This window comes from Salvelinus fontinalis, chromosome 39, assembly GCF_029448725.1.
Source record: "Salvelinus fontinalis isolate EN_2023a chromosome 39, ASM2944872v1, whole genome shotgun sequence".
Classification (NCBI taxonomy): Eukaryota; Metazoa; Chordata; class Actinopteri; order Salmoniformes; family Salmonidae; genus Salvelinus; species Salvelinus fontinalis.
This window is the reverse complement of record NC_074703.1, coordinates 6,513,652-6,536,151: the sequence shown is the minus strand read 5'-3', so window position 1 is coordinate 6,536,151 and position 22,500 is coordinate 6,513,652. Positions and strand designations below refer to the sequence as shown.

General features: G+C 43.5%; 1 protein-coding gene across 1 annotated transcript in view; it reads left to right on the top strand.

Moving 5' to 3' along the window:
• LOC129838901 (protein O-mannosyl-transferase TMTC2-like) overlaps positions 1-22,500 on the top strand; it is a 114,698-nt gene that overhangs the window by 34,964 nt on the left and 57,234 nt on the right. The window lies entirely within an intron of this gene.

Below are 22,500 nucleotides of genomic sequence, written 5' to 3'. Positions count from 1 at the left end.
TTGTTGTGGGGGTGTAGAATAGATATATGGTTGTTGTGGGGGTGTAGAATAGATAGACGGTTGTTGTGGGGGTGTAGAATAGATGGTTGTTGTGGGGGTGTACAGTAGATATATAGTTGTTGTGGGGGTGTACAATTGATAGATGGTTGTTGTGGGGTGTAGAATAGATAGATGGTTGTTGTGGGGGTGTAGAATAGATAGATGGTTGTTGTGGGGGTGTAGAATAGATGGTTGTTGTGGGGGTGTACAATAGATATATGGGTGTTGTGGGGGTGTAGAATAGATAGATGGTTGTTGTGGGGTGTACAATAGATAGATGGTTGTTGTGGGGGTATAGAATAGATAGATGGTTGTTGTGGGGGCGTACAATAGATAGATGGTTGTTGTGGGGGTATAGAATAGATAGATGGTTGTTGTGGGGGTGTAGAATAGATAGATGGTTGTTGTGGGGTGTAGAATAGATAGATGGTTGTTGTGGGGGTGTAGAATAGATAGTTGGTTGTTGTGGGGGTGTACAATAGATATATGGGTGTTGTGGGGTGTAGAATAGATATATGGTTGTTGTGAGGGTGTAGAATAGATAGATGGTTGTTGTGGGGGTGTAGAATAGATAGATGGGTGTTGTGGGGGTGTATAATAGATAGATGGTTGTTGTGGGTTGTACAATAGATAGATGGTTGTTGTGGGGTGTAGAATAGATATATTGGTGTTGTGGGGTGTACAATGGATAGATGGTTGTTGTGGGGTGTAGAATAGATAGATGGTTGTTGTGGGGTGTAGAATAGATAGATGGTTGTTGTGGGGTGTAGAATAGATAGATGGTTGTTGTGGGGTGTAGAATAGATAGATGGTTGTTGTGGGGGTGTACAGTAGATAGATGGTTGTTGTGGGGTGTATAATAGATAGATGGTTGTTGTGGGGTGTAGAATAGATATATGGGTGTTGTGGGGGTGTACAGTAGATATATGGTTGTTGTGGGGTGTATAATAGATAGATGGGTTGTTGTGGGGTGTAGAATAGATAGATGGTTGTTGTGGGGTGTAGAATAGATAGATGGTTGTTGTGGGGGTGTATAGTAGATATATGGGTGTTGTGGGGGTGTAGAATAGGTAGATGGTTGTTGTGGGGTGTAGAATAGATAGATGGTTGTTGTGGGGTGTATAATAGATATATGGGTGTTGTGGGGGTGTAGAATAGATATATGGGTGTTGTGGGGGTGTAGAATAGATAGATGGTTGTTGTGGGGGTGTAGAATAGATATATGGGTGTTGTGGGGGTGTAGAATAGATAGATGGTTGTTGTGGGGGTGTAGAATAGATATATGGTTGTTGTGGGGGTGTAGAATAGATAGATGGTTGTTGTGGGGGTGTAGAATAGATAGATGGTTGTTGTGGGGGTGTAGAATAGATAGATGGTTGTTGTGGGGGTGTATAGTAGATATATGGGTGTTGTGGGGTGTATAATAGATATATGGGTGTTGTGGGCTGTAGAATAGATATATGGTTGTTGTGGGGGTGTAGAATAGATAGATGGTTGTTGTGGGGTGTAGAATAGATATATGGGTGTTGTGGGGATGTATAATAGATATATGGGTGTTGTGGGGGTGTAGAATAGATAGATGGTTGTTGTGGGGGTGTAGAATAGATATATGGGTGTTGTGGGGTGTAGAATAGATAGATGGTTGTTGTGGGGGTGTAGAATAGATAGATGGCTGTTGTGGGGTGTAGAATAGATTGATGTTTGTTGTGGGTGTGTACAGTAGATAGATGGTTGTTGTGGGGGTGTACAATAGACAGATGGTTGTTGTGGGGGTGTACAGTAGATATATGGTTGTTGTGGGGTGTAGAATAGATATATGGTTGTTGTGGGGGTGTAGAATAGATAGACGGTTGTTGTGGGGGTGTAGAATAGATGGTTGTTGTGGGGGTGTACAGTAGATAGATGGTTGTTGTGGGGGTGTAGAATAGATAGATGGTTGTTTTGGGGGTGTAGAATAGATAGATGGTTGTTGTGGGGGTGTACAATAGATAGATGGTTGTTGTGGGGGTGTAGAATAGATAGATGGTTGTTGTGGGGGTGTAGAATAGATAGATAGTTGTTGTGGGGTGTAGAATAGATAGATGGTTGTTGTGGGGGTGTACAGTAGATATATGGTTGTTGTGGGGTGTACAGTAGATATATGGGTGTTGTGGGGTGTACAATAGATAGATGGTTGTTGTGGGGTGTGGAATAGATAGATGGTTGTTGTGGGGTGTAGAATAGATAGATGGTTGTTGTGGGGGTGTAGAATAGATAGATGGTTGTTGTGGGGTGTATAATAGATATATGGGTGTTGTGGGGGTGTAGAATAGATAGATGGTTGTTGTGGGGGTGTAGAATAGATAGATGGTTGTTGTGGGGTGTAGAATAGATAGATGGTTGTTGTGGGGGTGTAGAATAGATAGATGGTTGTTGTGGGGTGTAGAATAGATAGATGGTTGTTGTGGGGTGTAGAATAGATAGATGGTTGTTGTGGGGGTGTACAGTAGATATATGGTTGTTGTGGGGGTGTACAATAGATAGATGGTTGTTGTGGGGGTGTAGAATAGATAGATGGTTGTTGTGGGGGTGTAGAATAGATAGATGGATGTTCTAGGGATGTAGAATAGATAGATGGTTGTTGTGGGGTGTACAATAGATAGATGGTTGTTGTGGGGGTGTAGAATAGATAGATGGTTGTTGTGGGGTGTAGAATAGATAGATGGTTGTTGTGGGGGTGTAGAATAGATAGATGGTTGTTGTGGGGTGTAGAATAGATAGATGGTTGTTGTGGGGGTGTACAGTAGATATATGGTTGTTGTGGGGGTGTACAATAGATATATGGTTGTTGTGGGGGTGTAGAATAGATAGATGGTTGTTGTGGGGGTGTAGAATAGATAGATGGTTGTTGTGGGGGTGTATAATAGATAGATGGTTGTTGTGGGGTGTAGAATAGATAGATGGTTGTTGTGGGGTGTAGAATAGATATATGGTTGTTGTGGGGGTGTAGAATAGATAGATGGTTGTTGTGGGGGTGTAGAATAGATAGATGGTTGTTGTGGGGGTGTAGAATAGATAGATGGGTGTTGTGGGGTGTAGAATAGATATATGGGTGTTGTGGGGGTGTAAAATAGATAGATGGTTGTTGTGGGGGTGTAGAATAGATAGATGGTTGTTGTGGGGGTGTAGAATAGATAGATGGTTGTTGTGGGGGTGTAGAATAGATAGATGGTTGTTGTGGGGGTGTAGAATAGATATATGGTTGTTGTGGGGTGTAGAATAGATAGATGGTTGTTGTGGGGTGTAGAATAGATATATGGTTGTTGTGGGGTGTAGAATAGATATATGGGTGTTGTGGGGGTGTAGAATAGATAGATGGTTGTTCTGGGGGTGTAGAATAGATATATGGTTGTTGTGGGGTGTAGAATAGATATATGGTTGTTGTGGGGGTGTAGAATAGATATATGGTTGTTGTCGGGTGTAGAATAGATATATGGTTGTTGTGGGGTGTAGAATAGATAGATGGTTGTTGTGGGGGTGTAGAATAGATATATGGTTGTTGTGGGGTGTAGAATAGATATATGGGTGTTGTGGGGGTGTATAATAGATATATGGGTGTAGTGGGGTGTATAATAGATATATGGGTGTTGTGGGGGTGTAGAATAGATAGATGGTTGTTGTGGGGGTGTAGAATAGATATATGGGTGTTGTGGGGTGTAGAATAGATAGATGGTTGTTGTGGGGTGTAGAATAGATAGATGGTTGTTGTGGGGTGTAGAATAGATAGATGGTTGTTGTGGGGGTGTACAATAGACAGATGGTTGTTGTGGGGGTGTAGAATAGATATATGGTTGTTGTGGGGGTGTAGAATAGATAGACGGTTGTTGTGGGGGTGTAGAATAGATGGTTGTTGTGGGGGTGTACAGTAGATATATAGTTGTTGTGGGGGTGTACAATTGATAGATGGTTGTTGTGGGGTGTAGAATAGATAGATGGTTGTTGTGGGGGTGTAGAATAGATAGATGGTTGTTGTGGGGGTGTAGAATAGATGGTTGTTGTGGGGGTGTACAATAGATATATGGGTGTTGTGGGGGTGTAGAATAGATAGATGGTTGTTGTGGGGTGTACAATAGATAGATGGTTGTTGTGGGGGTATAGAATAGATAGATGGTTGTTGTGGGGGCGTACAATAGATAGATGGTTGTTGTGGGGGTATAGAATAGATAGATGGTTGTTGTGGGGGTGTAGAATAGATAGATGGTTGTTGTGGGGTGTAGAATAGATAGATGGTTGTTGTGGGGGTGTAGAATAGATAGTTGGTTGTTGTGGGGGTGTACAATAGATATATGGGTGTTGTGGGGTGTAGAATAGATATATGGTTGTTGTGAGGGTGTAGAATAGATAGATGGTTGTTGTGGGGGTGTAGAATAGATAGATGGGTGTTGTGGGGGTGTATAATAGATAGATGGTTGTTGTGGGTTGTACAATAGATAGATGGTTGTTGTGGGGTGTAGAATAGATATATTGGTGTTGTGGGGTGTACAATGGATAGATGGTTGTTGTGGGGTGTAGAATAGATAGATGGTTGTTGTGGGGTGTAGAATAGATAGATGGTTGTTGTGGGGTTTAGAATAGATATATGGGTGTTGTGGGGGTGTACAGTAGATATATGGTTGTTGTGGGGTGTATAATAGATAGATGGGTTGTTGTGGGGTGTAGAATAGATAGATGGTTGTTGTGGGGTGTAGAATAGATAGATGGTTGTTGTGGGGGTGTATAGTAGATATATGGGTGTTGTGGGGGTGTAGAATAGGTAGATGGTTGTTGTGGGGTGTAGAATAGATAGATGGTTGTTGTGGGGTGTATAATAGATATATGGGTGTTGTGGGGGTGTAGAATAGATATATGGGTGTTGTGGGGGTGTAGAATAGATAGATGGTTGTTGTGGGGGTGTAGAATAGATATATGGGTGTTGTGGGGGTGTAGAATAGATAGATGGTTGTTGTGGGGGTGTAGAATAGATATATGGTTGTTGTGGGGGTGTAGAATAGATAGATGGTTGTTGTGGGGGTGTGGAATAGATAGATGGTTGTTGTGGGGGTGTAGAATAGATAGATGGTTGTTGTGGGGGTGTATAGTAGATATATGGGTGTTGTGGGGTGTATAATAGATATATGGGTGTTGTGGGCTGTAGAATAGATATATGGTTGTTGTGGGGGTGTAGAATAGATAGATGGTTGTTGTGGGGTGTAGAATAGATATATGGGTGTTGTGGGGATGTATAATAGATATATGGGTGTTGTGGGGGTGTAGAATAGATAGATGGTTGTTGTGGGGGTGTAGAATAGATATATGGGTGTTGTGGGGTGTAGAATAGATAGATGGTTGTTGTGGGGGTGTAGAATAGATAGATGGCTGTTGTGGGGTGTAGAATAGATTGATGTTTGTTGTGGGTGTGTACAGTAGATAGATGGTTGTTGTGGGGGTGTACAATAGACAGATGGTTGTTGTGGGGGTGTACAGTAGATATATGGTTGTTGTGGGGTGTAGAATAGATATATGGTTGTTGTGGGGGTGTAGAATAGATAGACGGTTGTTGTGGGGGTGTAGAATAGATGGTTGTTGTGGGGGTGTACAGTAGATAGATGGTTGTTGTGGGGGTGTAGAATAGATAGATGGTTGTTTTGGGGGTGTAGAATAGATAGATGGTTGTTGTGGGGGTGTACAATAGATAGATGGTTGTTGTGGGGGTGTAGAATAGATAGATGGTTGTTGTGGGGGTTTAGAATAGATAGATAGTTGTTGTGGGGTGTAGAATAGATAGATGGTTGTTGTGGGGGTGTACAGTAGATATATGGTTGTTGTGGGGTGTACAGTAGATATATGGGTGTTGTGGGGTGTACAATAGATAGATGGTTGTTGTGGGGTGTGGAATAGATAGATGGTTGTTGTGGGGTGTAGAATAGATAGATGGTTGTTGTGGGGGTGTAGAATAGATAGATGGTTGTTGTGGGGGTGTAGAATAGATAGATGGTTGTTGTGGGGTGTAGAATAGATAGATGGTTGTTGTGGGGGTGTAGAATAGATAGATGGTTGTTGTGGGGGTGTAGAATAGATAGATGGTTGTTGTGGGGTGTAGAATAGATAGATGGTTGTTGTGGGGGTGTAGAATAGATAGATGGTTGTTGTGGGGTGTAGAATAGATAGATGGTTGTTGTGGGGTGTAGAATAGATAGATGGTTGTTGTGGGGGTGTACAGTAGATATATGGTTGTTGTGGGGGTGTACAATAGATAGATGGTTGTTGTGGGGGTGTAGAATAGATAGATGGTTGTTGTGGGGGTGTAGAATAGATAGATGGATGTTCTAGGGATGTAGAATAGATAGATGGTTGTTGTGGGGTGTACAATAGATAGATGGTTGTTGTGGGGGTGTAGAATAGATAGATGGTTGTTGTGGGGTGTAGAATAGATAGATGGTTGTTGTGGGGGTGTAGAATAGATAGATGGTTGTTGTGGGGTGTAGAATAGATAGATGGTTGTTGTGGGGGTGTACAGTAGATATATGGTTGTTGTGGGGGTGTACAATAGATATATGGTTGTTGTGGGGGTGTAGAATAGATAGATGGTTGTTGTGGGGGTGTAGAATAGATAGATGGTTGTTGTGGGGGTGTATAATAGATAGATGGTTGTTGTGGGGTGTAGAATAGATAGATGGTTGTTGTGGGGTGTAGAATAGATATATGGTTGTTGTGGGGGTGTAGAATAGATAGATGGTTGTTGTGGGGGTGTAGAATAGATAGATGGTTGTTGTGGGGGTGTAGAATAGATAGATGGGTGTTGTGGGGTGTAGAATAGATATATGGGTGTTGTGGGGGTGTAAAATAGATAGATGGTTGTTGTGGGGGTGTAGAATAGATAGATGGTTGTTGTGGGGGTGTAGAATAGATAGATGGTTGTTGTGGGGGTGTAGAATAGATAGATGGTTGTTGTGGGGGTGTAGAATAGATATATGGTTGTTGTGGGGTGTAGAATAGATAGATGGTTGTTGTGGGGTGTAGAATAGATATATGGTTGTTGTGGGGTGTAGAATAGATATATGGGTGTTGTGGGGGTGTAGAATAGATAGATGGTTGTTCTGGGGGTGTAGAATAGATATATGGTTGTTGTGGGGTGTAGAATAGATATATGGTTGTTGTGGGGGTGTAGAATAGATATATGGTTGTTGTCGGGTGTAGAATAGATATATGGTTGTTGTGGGGTGTAGAATAGATAGATGGTTGTTGTGGGGGTGTAGAATAGATATATGGTTGTTGTGGGGTGTAGAATAGATATATGGGTGTTGTGGGGGTGTATAATAGATATATGGGTGTAGTGGGGTGTATAATAGATATATGGGTGTTGTGGGGGTGTAGAATAGATAGATGGTTGTTGTGGGGGTGTAGAATAGATATATGGGTGTTGTGGGGTGTAGAATAGATAGATGGTTGTTGTGGGGTGTAGAATAGATAGATGGTTGTTGTGGGGTGTAGAATAGATAGATGGTTGTTGTGGGGGTGTACAATAGACAGATGGTTGTTGTGGGGGTGTAGAATAGATATATGGTTGTTGTGGGGGTGTAGAATAGATAGACGGTTGTTGTGGGGGTGTAGAATAGATGGTTGTTGTGGGGGTGTACAGTAGATATATAGTTGTTGTGGGGGTGTACAATTGATAGATGGTTGTTGTGGGGTGTAGAATAGATAGATGGTTGTTGTGGGGGTGTAGAATAGATAGATGGTTGTTGTGGGGGTGTAGAATAGATGGTTGTTGTGGGGGTGTACAATAGATATATGGGTGTTGTGGGGGTGTAGAATAGATAGATGGTTGTTGTGGGGTGTACAATAGATAGATGGTTGTTGTGGGGGTATAGAATAGATAGATGGTTGTTGTGGGGGCGTACAATAGATAGATGGTTGTTGTGGGGGTATAGAATAGATAGATGGTTGTTGTGGGGGTGTAGAATAGATAGATGGTTGTTGTGGGGTGTAGAATAGATAGATGGTTGTTGTGGGGGTGTAGAATAGATAGTTGGTTGTTGTGGGGGTGTACAATAGATATATGGGTGTTGTGGGGTGTAGAATAGATATATGGTTGTTGTGAGGGTGTAGAATAGATAGATGGTTGTTGTGGGGGTGTAGAATAGATAGATGGGTGTTGTGGGGGTGTATAATAGATAGATGGTTGTTGTGGGTTGTACAATAGATAGATGGTTGTTGTGGGGTGTAGAATAGATATATTGGTGTTGTGGGGTGTACAATGGATAGATGGTTGTTGTGGGGTGTAGAATAGATAGATGGTTGTTGTGGGGTGTAGAATAGATAGATGGTTGTTGTGGGGTTTAGAATAGATATATGGGTGTTGTGGGGGTGTACAGTAGATATATGGTTGTTGTGGGGTGTATAATAGATAGATGGGTTGTTGTGGGGTGTAGAATAGATAGATGGTTGTTGTGGGGTGTAGAATAGATAGATGGTTGTTGTGGGGGTGTATAGTAGATATATGGGTGTTGTGGGGGTGTAGAATAGGTAGATGGTTGTTGTGGGGTGTAGAATAGATAGATGGTTGTTGTGGGGTGTATAATAGATATATGGGTGTTGTGGGGGTGTAGAATAGATATATGGGTGTTGTGGGGGTGTAGAATAGATAGATGGTTGTTGTGGGGGTGTAGAATAGATATATGGGTGTTGTGGGGGTGTAGAATAGATAGATGGTTGTTGTGGGGGTGTAGAATAGATATATGGTTGTTGTGGGGGTGTAGAATAGATAGATGGTTGTTGTGGGGGTGTGGAATAGATAGATGGTTGTTGTGGGGGTGTAGAATAGATAGATGGTTGTTGTGGGGGTGTATAGTAGATATATGGGTGTTGTGGGGTGTATAATAGATATATGGGTGTTGTGGGCTGTAGAATAGATATATGGTTGTTGTGGGGGTGTAGAATAGATAGATGGTTGTTGTGGGGTGTAGAATAGATATATGGGTGTTGTGGGGATGTATAATAGATATATGGGTGTTGTGGGGGTGTAGAATAGATAGATGGTTGTTGTGGGGGTGTAGAATAGATATATGGGTGTTGTGGGGTGTAGAATAGATAGATGGTTGTTGTGGGGGTGTAGAATAGATAGATGGCTGTTGTGGGGTGTAGAATAGATTGATGTTTGTTGTGGGTGTGTACAGTAGATAGATGGTTGTTGTGGGGGTGTACAATAGACAGATGGTTGTTGTGGGGGTGTACAGTAGATATATGGTTGTTGTGGGGTGTAGAATAGATATATGGTTGTTGTGGGGGTGTAGAATAGATAGACGGTTGTTGTGGGGGTGTAGAATAGATGGTTGTTGTGGGGGTGTACAGTAGATAGATGGTTGTTGTGGGGGTGTAGAATAGATAGATGGTTGTTTTGGGGGTGTAGAATAGATAGATGGTTGTTGTGGGGGTGTACAATAGATAGATGGTTGTTGTGGGGGTGTAGAATAGATAGATGGTTGTTGTGGGGGTTTAGAATAGATAGATAGTTGTTGTGGGGTGTAGAATAGATAGATGGTTGTTGTGGGGGTGTACAGTAGATATATGGTTGTTGTGGGGTGTACAGTAGATATATGGGTGTTGTGGGGTGTACAATAGATAGATGGTTGTTGTGGGGTGTGGAATAGATAGATGGTTGTTGTGGGGTGTAGAATAGATAGATGGTTGTTGTGGGGGTGTAGAATAGATAGATGGTTGTTGTGGGGGTGTAGAATAGATAGATGGTTGTTGTGGGGTGTAGAATAGATAGATGGTTGTTGTGGGGGTGTAGAATAGATAGATGGTTGTTGTGGGGGTGTAGAATAGATAGATGGTTGTTGTGGGGGTGTAGAATAGATAGATGGTTGTTGTGGGGTGTAGAATAGATAGATGGTTGTTGTGGGGGTGTAGAATAGATAGATGGTTGTTGTGGGGGTGTAGAATAGATAGATGGTTGTTGTGGGGTGTAGAATAGATAGATGGTTGTTGATGGGGTGTAGAATAGATAGATGGGTGTTGTGGGGTGTAGAATAGATAGATGGTTGTTGTGGGGGTGTAGAATAGATATATGGTTGTTGTGGGGTGTAGAATAGATAGATGGGTGTTGTGGGGTGTAGAATAGATAGATGGTTGTTGTGGGGGTGTACAATAGATAGATGGTTGTTGTGGGGGTGTAGAATAGATATATGGTTGTTGTGGGGGTGTATAATAGATAGATGGTTGTTGTGGGGGTGTAGAATAGATAGATGGTTGTTGTGGGGGTGTACAGTAGATATATGGGTGTTGTGGGGGTGTACAGTAGATATATGGTTGTTGTGGGGTGTATAATAGATAGATGGGTTGTTGTGGGGTGTAGAATAGATAGATGGTTGTTGTGGGGTGTAGAATAGATCGATGGTTGTTGTGGGGGTGTATAGTAGATATATGGGTGTTGTGGGGGTGTAGAATAGATAGATGGTTGTTGTGGGGTGTAGAATAGATAGATGGTTGTTGTGGGGTGTATAATAGATATATGGGTGTTGTGGGGGTGTAGAATAGATATATGGGTGTTGTGGGGGTGTAGAATGGATAGATGGTTGTTGTGGGGGTGTAGAATAGATATATGGGTGTTGTGGGGGTGTAGAATAGATAGATGGTTGTTGTGGGGGTGTAGAATAGATATATGGTTGTTGTGGGGGTGTAGAACAGATAGATGGTTGTTGTGGGGGTGTGGAATAGATAGATGGTTGTTGTGGGGGTGTAGAATAGATAGATGGTTGTTGTGGGGGTGTATAGTAGATATATGGGTGTTGTGGGGTGTATAATAGATATATGGGTGTTGTGGGCTGTAGAATAGATATATGGTTGTTGTAGGGGTGTAGAATAGATATATGGTTGTTGTGGGGTGTAGAATAGATATATGGGTGTTGTGGGGATTTATAATAGATATATGGGTGTTGTGGGGTGTATAATAGATATATGGGTGTTGTGGGGGTGTAGAATAGATAGATGGTTGTTGTGGGGATGTAGAATAGATATATGGGTGTTGTGGGGTGTAGAATAGATAGATGGTTGTTGTGGGGGTGTAGAATAGATAGATGGTTGTTGTGGGGTGTAGAATAGATAGATGTTTGTTGTGGGTGTGTACAGTAGATAGATGGTTGTTGTGGGGGTGTACAATAGACAGATGGTTGTTGTGGGGGTGTACAGTAGATATATGGTTGTTGTGGGGTGTAGAATAGATATATGGTTGTTGTGGGGGTGTAGAATAGATAGACGGTTGTTGTGGGGGTGTAGAATAGATGGTTGTTGTGGGGGTGTACAGTAGATAGATGGTTGTTGTGGGGGTGTAGAATAGATAGATGGTTGTTTTGGGGGTGTAGAATAGATAGATGGTTGTTGTGGGGGTGTACAATAGATAGATGGTTGTTGTGGGGGTGTAGAATAGATAGATGGTTGTTGTGGGGGTGTACAATAGATAGATGGTTGTTGTGGGGGTGTAGAATAGATAGATGGTTGTTGTGGGGGTGTAGAATAGATAGATAGTTGTTGTGGGGTGTAGAATAGATAGATGGTTGTTGTGGGGTGTAGAATAGATAGATGGTTGTTGTGGGGGTGTACAGTAGATATATGGTGGTTGTGGGGGTGTACAATAGATATATGGTTGTTGTGGGGGTGTACAATAGATAGATGGTTGTTGTGGGGTGTAGAATAGATAGATAGTTGTTGTGGGGGTGTAGAATAGATAGATGGTTGTTGTGGGGTTTAGAATAGATAGATGGGTGTTGTGGGGGTGTAGAATAGATAGATGGTTGTTGTGGGGTTTAGAATAGATAGATGGGTGTTGTGGGGTGTAGAATAGATAGATAGTTGTTGTGGGGTGTATAGACTAGATAGATGGTTGTTGTGGGGGTGTACAATAGATAGATGGTGGTTGTGGGGGTGTACAATGGATATATGGTTGTTGTGGGGGTGTAGAATAGATAGATGGTTGTTGTGGGGTGTAGAATAGATAGATGGTTGTTGTGGGGGTGTAGAATAGATATATGGTTGTTGTGGGGGTGTAGAATAGATAGATGGTTGTTGTGGGGTGTACAATAGATAGATGGTTGTTGTGGGGTGTAGAATAGATAGATGGTTGTTGTGGGGGTGTAGAATAGATAGTTGGTTGTTGTGGGGGTGTAGAATAGATAGATGGTTGTTGTGGGGGTGTACAATAGATAGATGGTTGTTGTGGGGGTGTACAATAGATAGATGGTTGTTGTGGGGTGTAGAATAGATAGATGGTTGTTGTGGGGTGTAGAATAGATAGATGGTTGTTGTGGGGGTGTACAGTAGATATATGGGTGTTGTGGGGGTGTACAGTAGATATATGGTTGTTGTGGGGTGTATAATAGATAGATGGGTTGTTGTGGGGTGTAGAATAGATAGATGGTTGTTGTGGGGTGTAGAATAGATAGATGGTTGTTGTGGGGGTGTATAGTAGATATATGGGTGTTGTGGGGGTGTAGAATAGATAGATGGTTGTTGTGGGGGTGTAGAATAGATATATGGGTGTTGTGGGGGTGTAGAATAGATATATGGGTGTTGTGGGGTGTACAATAGATATATGGGTGTTGTGGGGTGTAGAATAGATAGATGGTTGTTGTGGGGTGTAGAATAGATATATGGTTGTTGTGGGGGTGTGTAATAGACAGATGGTTGTTGTGGGGGTGTAGAATAGATAGATGGTTGTTGTGGGGGTGTCAATAGATATATGGGTGTTGTGGGGGTGTGTAATAGACAGATGGTTGTTGTGGGGGTGTAGAATAGATAGATGGTTGTTGTGGGGGTGTAGAATAGATAGATGGTTGTTGTGGGGGTGTGTAATAGACAGATGGTTGTTGTGGGGGTGTAGAATAGATAGATGGTTGTTGTGGGGTGTAGAATAGATAGATGGTTGTTGTGGGGGTGTAGAATAGATAGATGGGTGTTGTGGGGTGTAGAATAGATATATGGTTGTTGTGGGGGTGTACAATAGATAAATGGTTGATGTGGGGGTGTAGAATAGATAGATGGTTGTTGTGGGGTGTAGAATAGATAGATGGTTGTTGTGGGGGTGTAGAATAGATATATGGTTGTTGTGGGGTGTAGAATAGATAGCTGGTTGTTGTGGGGGTGTAGAATAGATAGATGGTTGTTGTGGGGGTGTAGAATAGATAGATGGTTGTTGTGGGGGTGTAGAATAGATAGATGGTTGTTGTGGGGTGTATAATAGATAGATGGTTGTTGTGGGGTGTAGAATAGATAGATGGTTGTTGTGGGGTGTAGAATAGATAGATGGTTGTTGTGGGGGTGTAGAATAGATAGATGGTTGTTGTGGGGGTGTAGATTAGATAGATGGTTGTTGTGGGGGTGTAGAATAGATAGATGGTTCAGACAGGTTTTTATCATCCGTTCAATAGGGAGGCTGCCCATTTTATTGTTTAAAGCCAAGGCTGTTTATTGCCCAGTCCCTATATACACTGATTATACAAAACATTTTGAACACCTGCTTTTTCCATGACATAGACTGGCCAGGTGGATCCAGGTGAAAGCTATGATCCCTTTTTGATGTCACTTGTTAAATCCACTTCAATCAGTGCAGATGATGTGGAGGAGACAGGTTAAAGAAGGATTTTTAAGCCTGGAGACAATTGATACATGGATTGTGAATGTGTGCCATTCAGAGGGTGAAATATTTAAGTGCCTTTGAACGGGGTATTGTAGTAGGTGCCAGGCGCACCGGTTTGGGTCAAGAATTGCAACACTGATGGATATTTCACGCTCAACAGTTTCCTGTGTGTATCAAGAATGGTCCACCACCCAAAGGAGATCCAGCCAACTTGACACAACTGTGGGAAGCATTGGAGTCAACATGGGCCAGCATCTCTGTGGAATGCTTTCAACACCTTGTAGAGTCCATGCCCCCATGAATTGAGTCTGTTCTGAGGGCAAAAGTGGGAGGGGTGCAACTCAATATTAGGAAGGTGTTCCTAATATTTTGTCCACTCAGTGTACTCTCCCACTCAAGCACAAAGCCTGGAAAACAAATCACATAGGGATGATAATGGTGTGGAGGTAGATATTTATCAGCTGTTCCATATGGAAGCTTCACTCATTAATGTGGGAAGCTCTTTATTACTTTACCAACACACACACACACACACACACACACACACACACACACACACACACACACACACACACACACACACACACACACACACACACACACACACACACACACACACACACACACACACACACACACACACACACACACACAAACACACACACACACACAGAGATGGGAGTTATTTCCCTTTGGCTCTGTGATTAGCATAGTGTGAATAGGCTGTCTGTCCACCTCAGCTCTATCTATGTGGTTAATTAGCTGGCCTTGTTCTCCATAAGGGAAATCCCTTCATAACTGAAATCTAATAGAGTTGGCCAGATGGAGGTATTATAAAGCTTGATGTTGGGACTTTGTGGCCAGGCTGGAATTAATATACAGGACAGACAGACAGACAGACAGACAGACAGACAGACAGACAGACAGACAGACAGACAGACAGACAGACAGCATAAGAAGGATCCTACAGCTGTTCAGCAAATCAGCAATCTGTTCGCTAGTTCACCACCCGACCTGTGTTGATTTACGGTTTGCTGGTCCAATCAGAGTGCCGCGTGTGGGTTTCACTAGCTAATCTGTTGCAGTTTTTTTTGCAAGCGAGATGCTGTGGCTACTGTCTCTGGATGCATGGAGAGTAATCCACGTAGACTCTGTGCCACAAAATAAGTGACAAATCATTACAAAACTTGGCCAGATAATTTTAAGTCATCAGTCTCTTGTCAAAGTCGAGTCCCGAGTCTTGAGGCTCCGAGTCTAAGTCGAGCCTGAAGTTATTTTATTTTCTATCAAGTCGAGTCTCAAGTCATCAAATGTGTGACTGGAGTCAGACTCGAGTCCAAGTCATGTGACTCTATACCACAACTCTGCTCTTTACACATTGGGATTCATCAGTGTTCCATGTGCAGGATAATACACTCTGTAGACATTCAGGCTGGCCGGAGGACCAAATATTTACAGAAGGCTGGAGTGGAGTGTTTAGCAACGAGATATTGATGAATGTCCCCTGTTTGTTTTATGGGGACATAAAGAGGAACGTACACTAAAGGCTGATCCATCCCCAGATCAAAACACAGCAGGTGTGTCGGGGTCGCTGGGGTTGATGCGCGTACTTCTGTGTTTGTATGCATTTGTGAGCACACTTTCATATGTGTGTATGTGTGGGTAACCATATATGTGTGTGTGTGCGTGTATGTGTATGTGTGGGTGTGTTTACTAACTAGATAGCAGAGTGTCTCTCCTCTCTCCAGTCCGGCTGGGTCAGCATGTTTACCTAGGGCTGGAGTCTTAACTTAATCACTGCAGCCTTACACCTCGATCACACCGATAGCAGCATTACATTTTTGTACACCAGAAGTACATCCATTTCCAATGGAACGCTGCGTTTTCCTTGCAGCATTGTGTTGCAGAGGCAGTTGCAGTGTGTTCTGTGTTCTGTGTGGTGTATACTTTGGATTTATCAAATGTGTGCATCAAATTGCATGCGTAGACTTGACAGAAATAGTAGCAAAAGGTGAATGTTGACAGGTATGGACCTGATCCTAGATCAGCACTCCTACTCTGAGATGCTTTGTGAATATGGCTTCTTGTCTAATACACACTGCTGGCTCAGTCCACATCACAGCAATCAACGCTGACACTAAGTCCAAGCCTCTCTCAGTCTCACCACAGCTTTCTCCTTCAGTTCAGCAATCTAAACTTCCTCTAATTCATTCATAAGACAAATAATAGCACATTTTCTGATGAGGTGTGATGTTCATTAGTATGTTATGAATGGCTGGCTAAACTGGTGTGGATGGTTCATTAGTATGTTATGAATGGCTGGCTAAACTGGTGTGGATGGTTCATTAATATGTTATGAATGGCTGGCTAAACTGGTGTGGATGGTTCATTAATATGTTATGAATGGCTGGCTAAACTGGTGTGGATGGTTCATTAATATGTTATGAATGGCTGGCTAAACTGGTGTGGATGGTTCATTAGTATGTTATGAATGGCTGGCTAAACTGGTGTGGATGGTTCATTAATATGATATGAATGGCTGGCTAAACTGGTGTGGATGGTTCATTAATATGTTATGAATGGCTGGCTAAACTGGTGTGGATGGTTCATTAATATGTTATGAATGGCTGGCTAAACTGGTGTGGATGGTTCATTAATATGTTATGAATGGCTGGCTAAACTGGTGTGGATGGTTCATTAATATGTTATGAATGGCTGGCTAAACTGGTGTGGATGGTTCATTAATATGTTATGAATGGCTGGCTAAACTGGTGTGGATGGTTCATTAATATGTTATGAATGGCTGGCTAAACTGGTGTGGATGGTTCATTAATATGTTATGAATGGCTGGCTAAACTGGTGTGGATGGTTCATTAATATGTTATGAATGGCTGGCTAAACTGGTGTGGATGGTTCATTAATATGTTATGAATGGCTGGCTAAACTGGTGTGGATGGTTCATTAGTATACTATAAATCAAATGGTTAATTACTGTACTATACATCAAATGTTCATTAATATACTATACATCAAATGGTTAATTACTGTACTATACATCAAATGGTTCATTAGTATACTATATATCAAATGGTTCATTTCTCCTTCACCACTGTGTCTGTGCTGACCTCAGAGCTCAGTGCAGCCTGTCGTCACGTGAGGCAGGCAGAGAGGGAGAATTCCTCAGTTTCCCAGGATTGTTTTCTCAATGGGAAAAACAAGCGTCAGTTTCTCAGGCTCTGCACTGCTGAGAGACAGACCGGGCTGGGAGGGAGGAAGACGGAATACTGCCTATTCCTAAGTATTCTCTGCTCCACATCATCTCATCACTCAGTTTGTACAGGATTCATCTCGGATCATACTAGTGTTTTTTTTACTACCTGTTTTTCCACAGGTTAATTCATATTAATACTGTATTTGTTCTACTGTATATTTTTGTGCCTACGTTACTGTGTGTGTGTGTGTGTGTTTTGGGTCTTGCATTAAGTAGTACACTAACAAGCTCCAGTGTAGCCACCCTTTAGCCTCCCCTGAGTCTTAGCCCATCTACGTCTCAATCCTCACCGGAGATAAATCATTAAAATATTTAAATCAGACCCCCTACTTCCTCCACCTCCGCTCTTCTCTCCCCACTTCTGCTGGCTGTAAGGGTCTGGACAGGAGCTATAGGGATCCGTCGCAAATGAGACCCTATTCCCTATATAGTGCACTGCTTTTGAACAGAGACCCTGGTCAAAAGTAGTGCACTATTTAGGGAATAGGGAGCCATTTGGGATGCTGCCTAGATATTGAAGGGGGAGGGTGACAGTAGTGCTGACTGGCTGTGCTGATGGCTTCATTGGCCCTGTCTCTGAAGTGGGATAGAGTGGTCTCCCGGAGCGACTGACTTAGAGAGGTCTCTTTTGTATTCTACTGTCGTATGTGGGGGGGGGGGGGGGCACTCTCTCTGGCTGGCTGGCACTCTCTCCCCTCAATTTAAAATCCCAAAATACAAAAGGGGTGTTCTTTTGAAAAAAATCTCCTTTTTTTATTGTGTTAATTTTATGGAAGTGAGGAGTGAGGATACAGGAGTGATGGGTTGTGGGTAAGGACAGAGGAGAGGAGGAGAGGAGGGGGTAGCCTAGATGGTGAATGGGTGTGATTAACAAAGGTACACAGAGTTCCAACCGTCTAAAACATGATGTGTGTGCAGCTGGAGGAGAGGGAGAGAAAGGGAGAAAATACAGACTAACCCACTGCCATGGGGATGAACTAACACGTCAGAGCTCTCTCTCTCTCTCTCGCTCCCCTCCCTCCCTCGAGCTCTATACTGTTACATCTCTCTCTCTCTCCCCTCCCTCCCTCGAGCTCTATACTGTTACATCTCTCTCTCTCTCTCTCGCTCCCCTCCCTCCCTCGAGCTCTATACTGTTACATCTCTCTCTCTCTCGCTCCCCTCCCTCCCTTGAGCTCTATACTGTTACATCTCTCTCTCTCTCTCTCGCTCCCCTCCCTCCCTCGAGCTCTATACTGTTACATCTCTCTCTCTCTCTCTCGCGCTCCCCTCCCTCCCTCGAGCTCTATACTGTTACATCTCTCTCTCTCTCGCTCCCCTCCCTCCCTTGATCTCTATACTGTTACATCTCTCTCTCTCTCGCTCCCCTCCCTCCCTCGAACTCTATACTGTTACATCTCTCTCTCTCTCTCGCTCCCCTCCCTCCCTCGATCTCTATACTGTTACATCTCTCTCTCTCACTCCCCTCCCTCCCTCGAGCTCTATACTGTTACATCTCTCTAGATCTCTCGCTCCCCTCCCTCCCTCGAGCTCTATACTGTTACATCTCTCTCTCTCTCTCTCTCCCCTCCCTCCCTCGAGCTCTATACTGTTACATATCTCTCTCTCTCCCCTCCCTCCCTCGAGCTCTATACTGTTACGTCTCTCTAGATCTCTCTCTCCCCTCCCTCCCTCGAGCTCTATACTGTTACGTCTCTCTAGATCTCTCGCTCCCCTCCCTCCCTCGAGCTCTATACTGTTACATCTCTCTCTCGCTCCCCTCCCTCCCTCGAGCTCTATACTGTTACATCTCTCTCTCTCCCTCTCGCTCCCCTCCCTCGAGCTCTATACTGTTACGTCTCTCTCTCTCTCGCTCCCCTCCCTCCCTTGAGCTCTATACTGTTACATCTCTCTCTCTCTCTCGCTCCCCTCCCTCCCTCGAGCTCTATACTGTTACATCTCTCTCTCTCTCTCCCTCTCGCTCCCCTCCCTCCCTCGAGCTCTATACTGTTACATCTCTCTCTCCCTCTCGCTCCCCTCCCTCCCTCGAGCTCTACACTGTTACATCTCTCTCTCTCTCTCGCTCCCCTCCCTCCCTCGAGCTCTATACTGTTACATCTCTCTCTCTCTCTCCCTCTCGCTCCCCTCCCTCCCTCGAGCTCTATACTGTTACATCTCTCTCTCTCTCTCGATCCCCTCCCTCCCTCGAGCTCTATACTGTTACATCTCTCTCTCTCTCTCGCTCCCCTCCCTCCCTCGATCTCTATACTGTTACATCTCTCTCTCTCTCTCTCTCTCTCTCTCTCTCTCCCCTCCCTCCCTCGAGCTCTATACTGTTACATCTCTCTAGATCTCTCGCTCCCCTCCCTCCCTCGATCTCTATACTGTTACATCTCTCTGGATCTCTCTCTCCCCTCCCTCCCTCGAGCTCTATACTGTTACATCTCTCTCTCCCTCTCTCTCCCCTCCCTCCCTCGAGCTCTATACTGTTACATCTCTCTCTCCCTCTCGCTCCCCTCCCTCCCTCGAGCTCTATACTGTTACATCTCTCTAGATCTCTCGCTCCCCTCCCTCCCTCGAGCTCTATACTGTTACGTCTCTCTGGATCTCTCGCTCTAGACATTTCACTCTCTGTCCCATCACTCTCCTCTCTCCACATCTTATCATGTCACTTTCCCTCATTCTCTCTCATCTTGCTTTCTATATCCCTCTCTTTCTGGTTCTCCTGCTGTCTCTCCTGACCCCTCTCTCTATTTCTCCCTCTCTCCCTCTCATTCTAATTCATCTAGTCCTTGTGCTGGCACTGAGTCCTAATCTCCTCACAAAGGAAGTCCTGAGCTGCGCCCGGTCCAATCTCTTTTACTCAAACACAATGTTTGACTGGCGCTTGAGAAAAACGGAGCCCCCCAAGTCAAACAAACCGTGAGACAGAGAGGGTCGCGACTGGATCAAAATGAACCCAACATTTTAAGTACACACATATACAGACATGGTGTCACACACACACGGACATTATCACACACATGGTCACACACATGGTGTCACACACACACACACACACACACACACACACACACACACACACACACACACACACACACACACACACACACACACACACACACACACACACACACACACACACACACACACACACTTTGTTGTTCTGTGATAAGGGAACAGAGTATCTGGAACATCAACACTAATTGCCACGTCTGTCATAACAACAATGCTGAACAAGTGGTGGCCCTCTCCTCCCTCGCACTAATAGTCAGGACTCTACATATTAGACTACTGCAGTAGAGATCAGTGTCTTCTTAGGTTTATAGTGTCCCATTTTTAACATACGTCTTATCTAATCCCCAAAAACTGACTGTAAGTATGGTCTAAGGTAGATGGATTATGTGTTGATTGAGTTAGCTACAGTATGGTCTGTGGTAGACTGTGCAGATTGAGCTAACTACAGTATGATCTGTGGTAGATAAACTGTGTTGATTGAGCTAGCTACAGTATGGTCTGTGGTAGATAGACTGTATGTTGATTGAGCTAGCTACAGTATGGTCTGTGGTAGATAGACTGTATGTTGATTGAGCTAGCTACAGTATGGTCTGTGGTAGATGGACTATGTGTTGATTGAGCTAGCTACAGTATGGTCTGTGGTAGATGGACTGTGTTGATTGAGCCTGCTACAGTATGGTCTGTGGTAGATGGACTATGTGTTGATTGAGCTAGCTACAGTATGGTCTGTGGTAGATGGACTATGTGTTGATTGAGCTAGCTACAGTATGATCTGTGGTAGATAGACTGTGTTGATTGAGCTAGCTACAGTATGGTCTGTGGTAGATAGACTGTTTGTTGATTGAGCTAGCTACAGTATGGTCTGTGGTAGATGGACTGTGTTGATTGAGCCTGCTACAGTATGGTCTGTGGTAGATGGACTATGTGTTGATTGAGCTAGCTACAGTATGGTCTGTGGTAGATGGACTATGTGTTGATTGAGCTAGCTACAGTATGATCTGTGGTAGATAGACTGTGTTGATTGAGCTAGCTACAGTATGGTCTGTGGTAGATAGACTGTATGTTGATTGAGCTAGCTACAGTATGGTCTGTGGTAGATAGACTGTTTGTTGGTTGAGCTAGCTACAGTATGGTCTGTGGTAGATAGACTGTGTGTTGATTGAGCTAGCTACAGTATGGTCTGTGGTAGATAGACTGTTTGTTGGTTGAGCTAGCTACAGTATGGTCTGTGGTAGATAGACTGTTTGTTGATTGAGCTAGCTACAGTATGGTCTGTGGTAGATGGACTATGTGTTGATTGAGCTAGCTACAGTATGATCTGTGGTAGATAGACTGAGTTGATTGAGCCTGCTACAGTATGGTCTGTGGTAGATAGACTGTGTTGATTGAGCTAGCTACAGTATGGTCTGTGGTAGATAGACTGTGTTGATTGAGCTAGCTACAGTATGGTCTGTGGTAGATAGACTGTGTGTTGATTGAGCCTGCTACAGTATGGTCTGTGGTAGATAGACTGTGTTGATTGAGCTAGCTACAGTATGGTCTGTGGTAGATAGACTGTGTTGATTGAGCTAGCTACAGTATGGTCTGTGGTGGATAGACTGTATGTTGATTGAGCTAGCTACAGTATGGTCTGTGGTAGATAGACTGTATGTTGATTGAGCTAGCTACAGTATGGTCTGTGGTAGATGGACTGTGTGTTGATTGAGCTAGCTACAGAATGGTCTGTGGTGGATAGACTGTGTGTTGATTGAGCTAGCTACAGTATGGTCTGTGGTAGATAGACTGTGTTGATTGAGCTAGCTACAGTATGGTCTGTGGTAGATAGACTGTATGTTGATTGAGCTAGCTACAGTATGGTCTGTGGTAGATGGACTATGTGTAGATTGAGCTAGCTACAGTATGGTCTGTGGTAGATGGACTGTGTTGATTGAGCTAGCTAAAGTATGGTCTGTGGTAGATAGACTGTGTTGATTGAGCTAGCTACAGTATGGTCTGTGGTAGATAGACTGTGTTGATTGAGCTAGCTACAGTATGGTCTGTGGTAGATAGACGGTGTTGATTGAGCCTGCTACAGTATGGTCTGTGGTAGATAGACTGTGTGTTGATTGAGCTAGCTACAGTATGGTCTGTGGTAGATAGACTGTATGTTGATTGAGCTAGCTACAGTATGGTCTGTGGTAGATAAACTGTGTTGATTGAGCTAGCTACAGTATGGTCTGTGGTAGATGGACTATGTGTTGATTGAGCCTCCTACAGTATGGTCTGTGGTAGATAGACTGTTTGTTGATTGAGCTAGCTACAGTATGGTCTGTGGTAGATAAACTGTGTTGATTGAGCTAGCTACAGTATGGTCTGTGGTAGATGGACTATGTGTTGATTGAGCTAGCTACAGTATGGTCTGTGGTGGATAGACTGTGTTGATTGAGCTAGCTACAGTATGGTCTGTGGTAGATGGACTGTATGTTGATTGAGCTAGCTACAGTATGGTCTGTGGTAGATGGACTGTGTTGATTGAGCTAGCTACAGTATGGTCTGTGGTAGA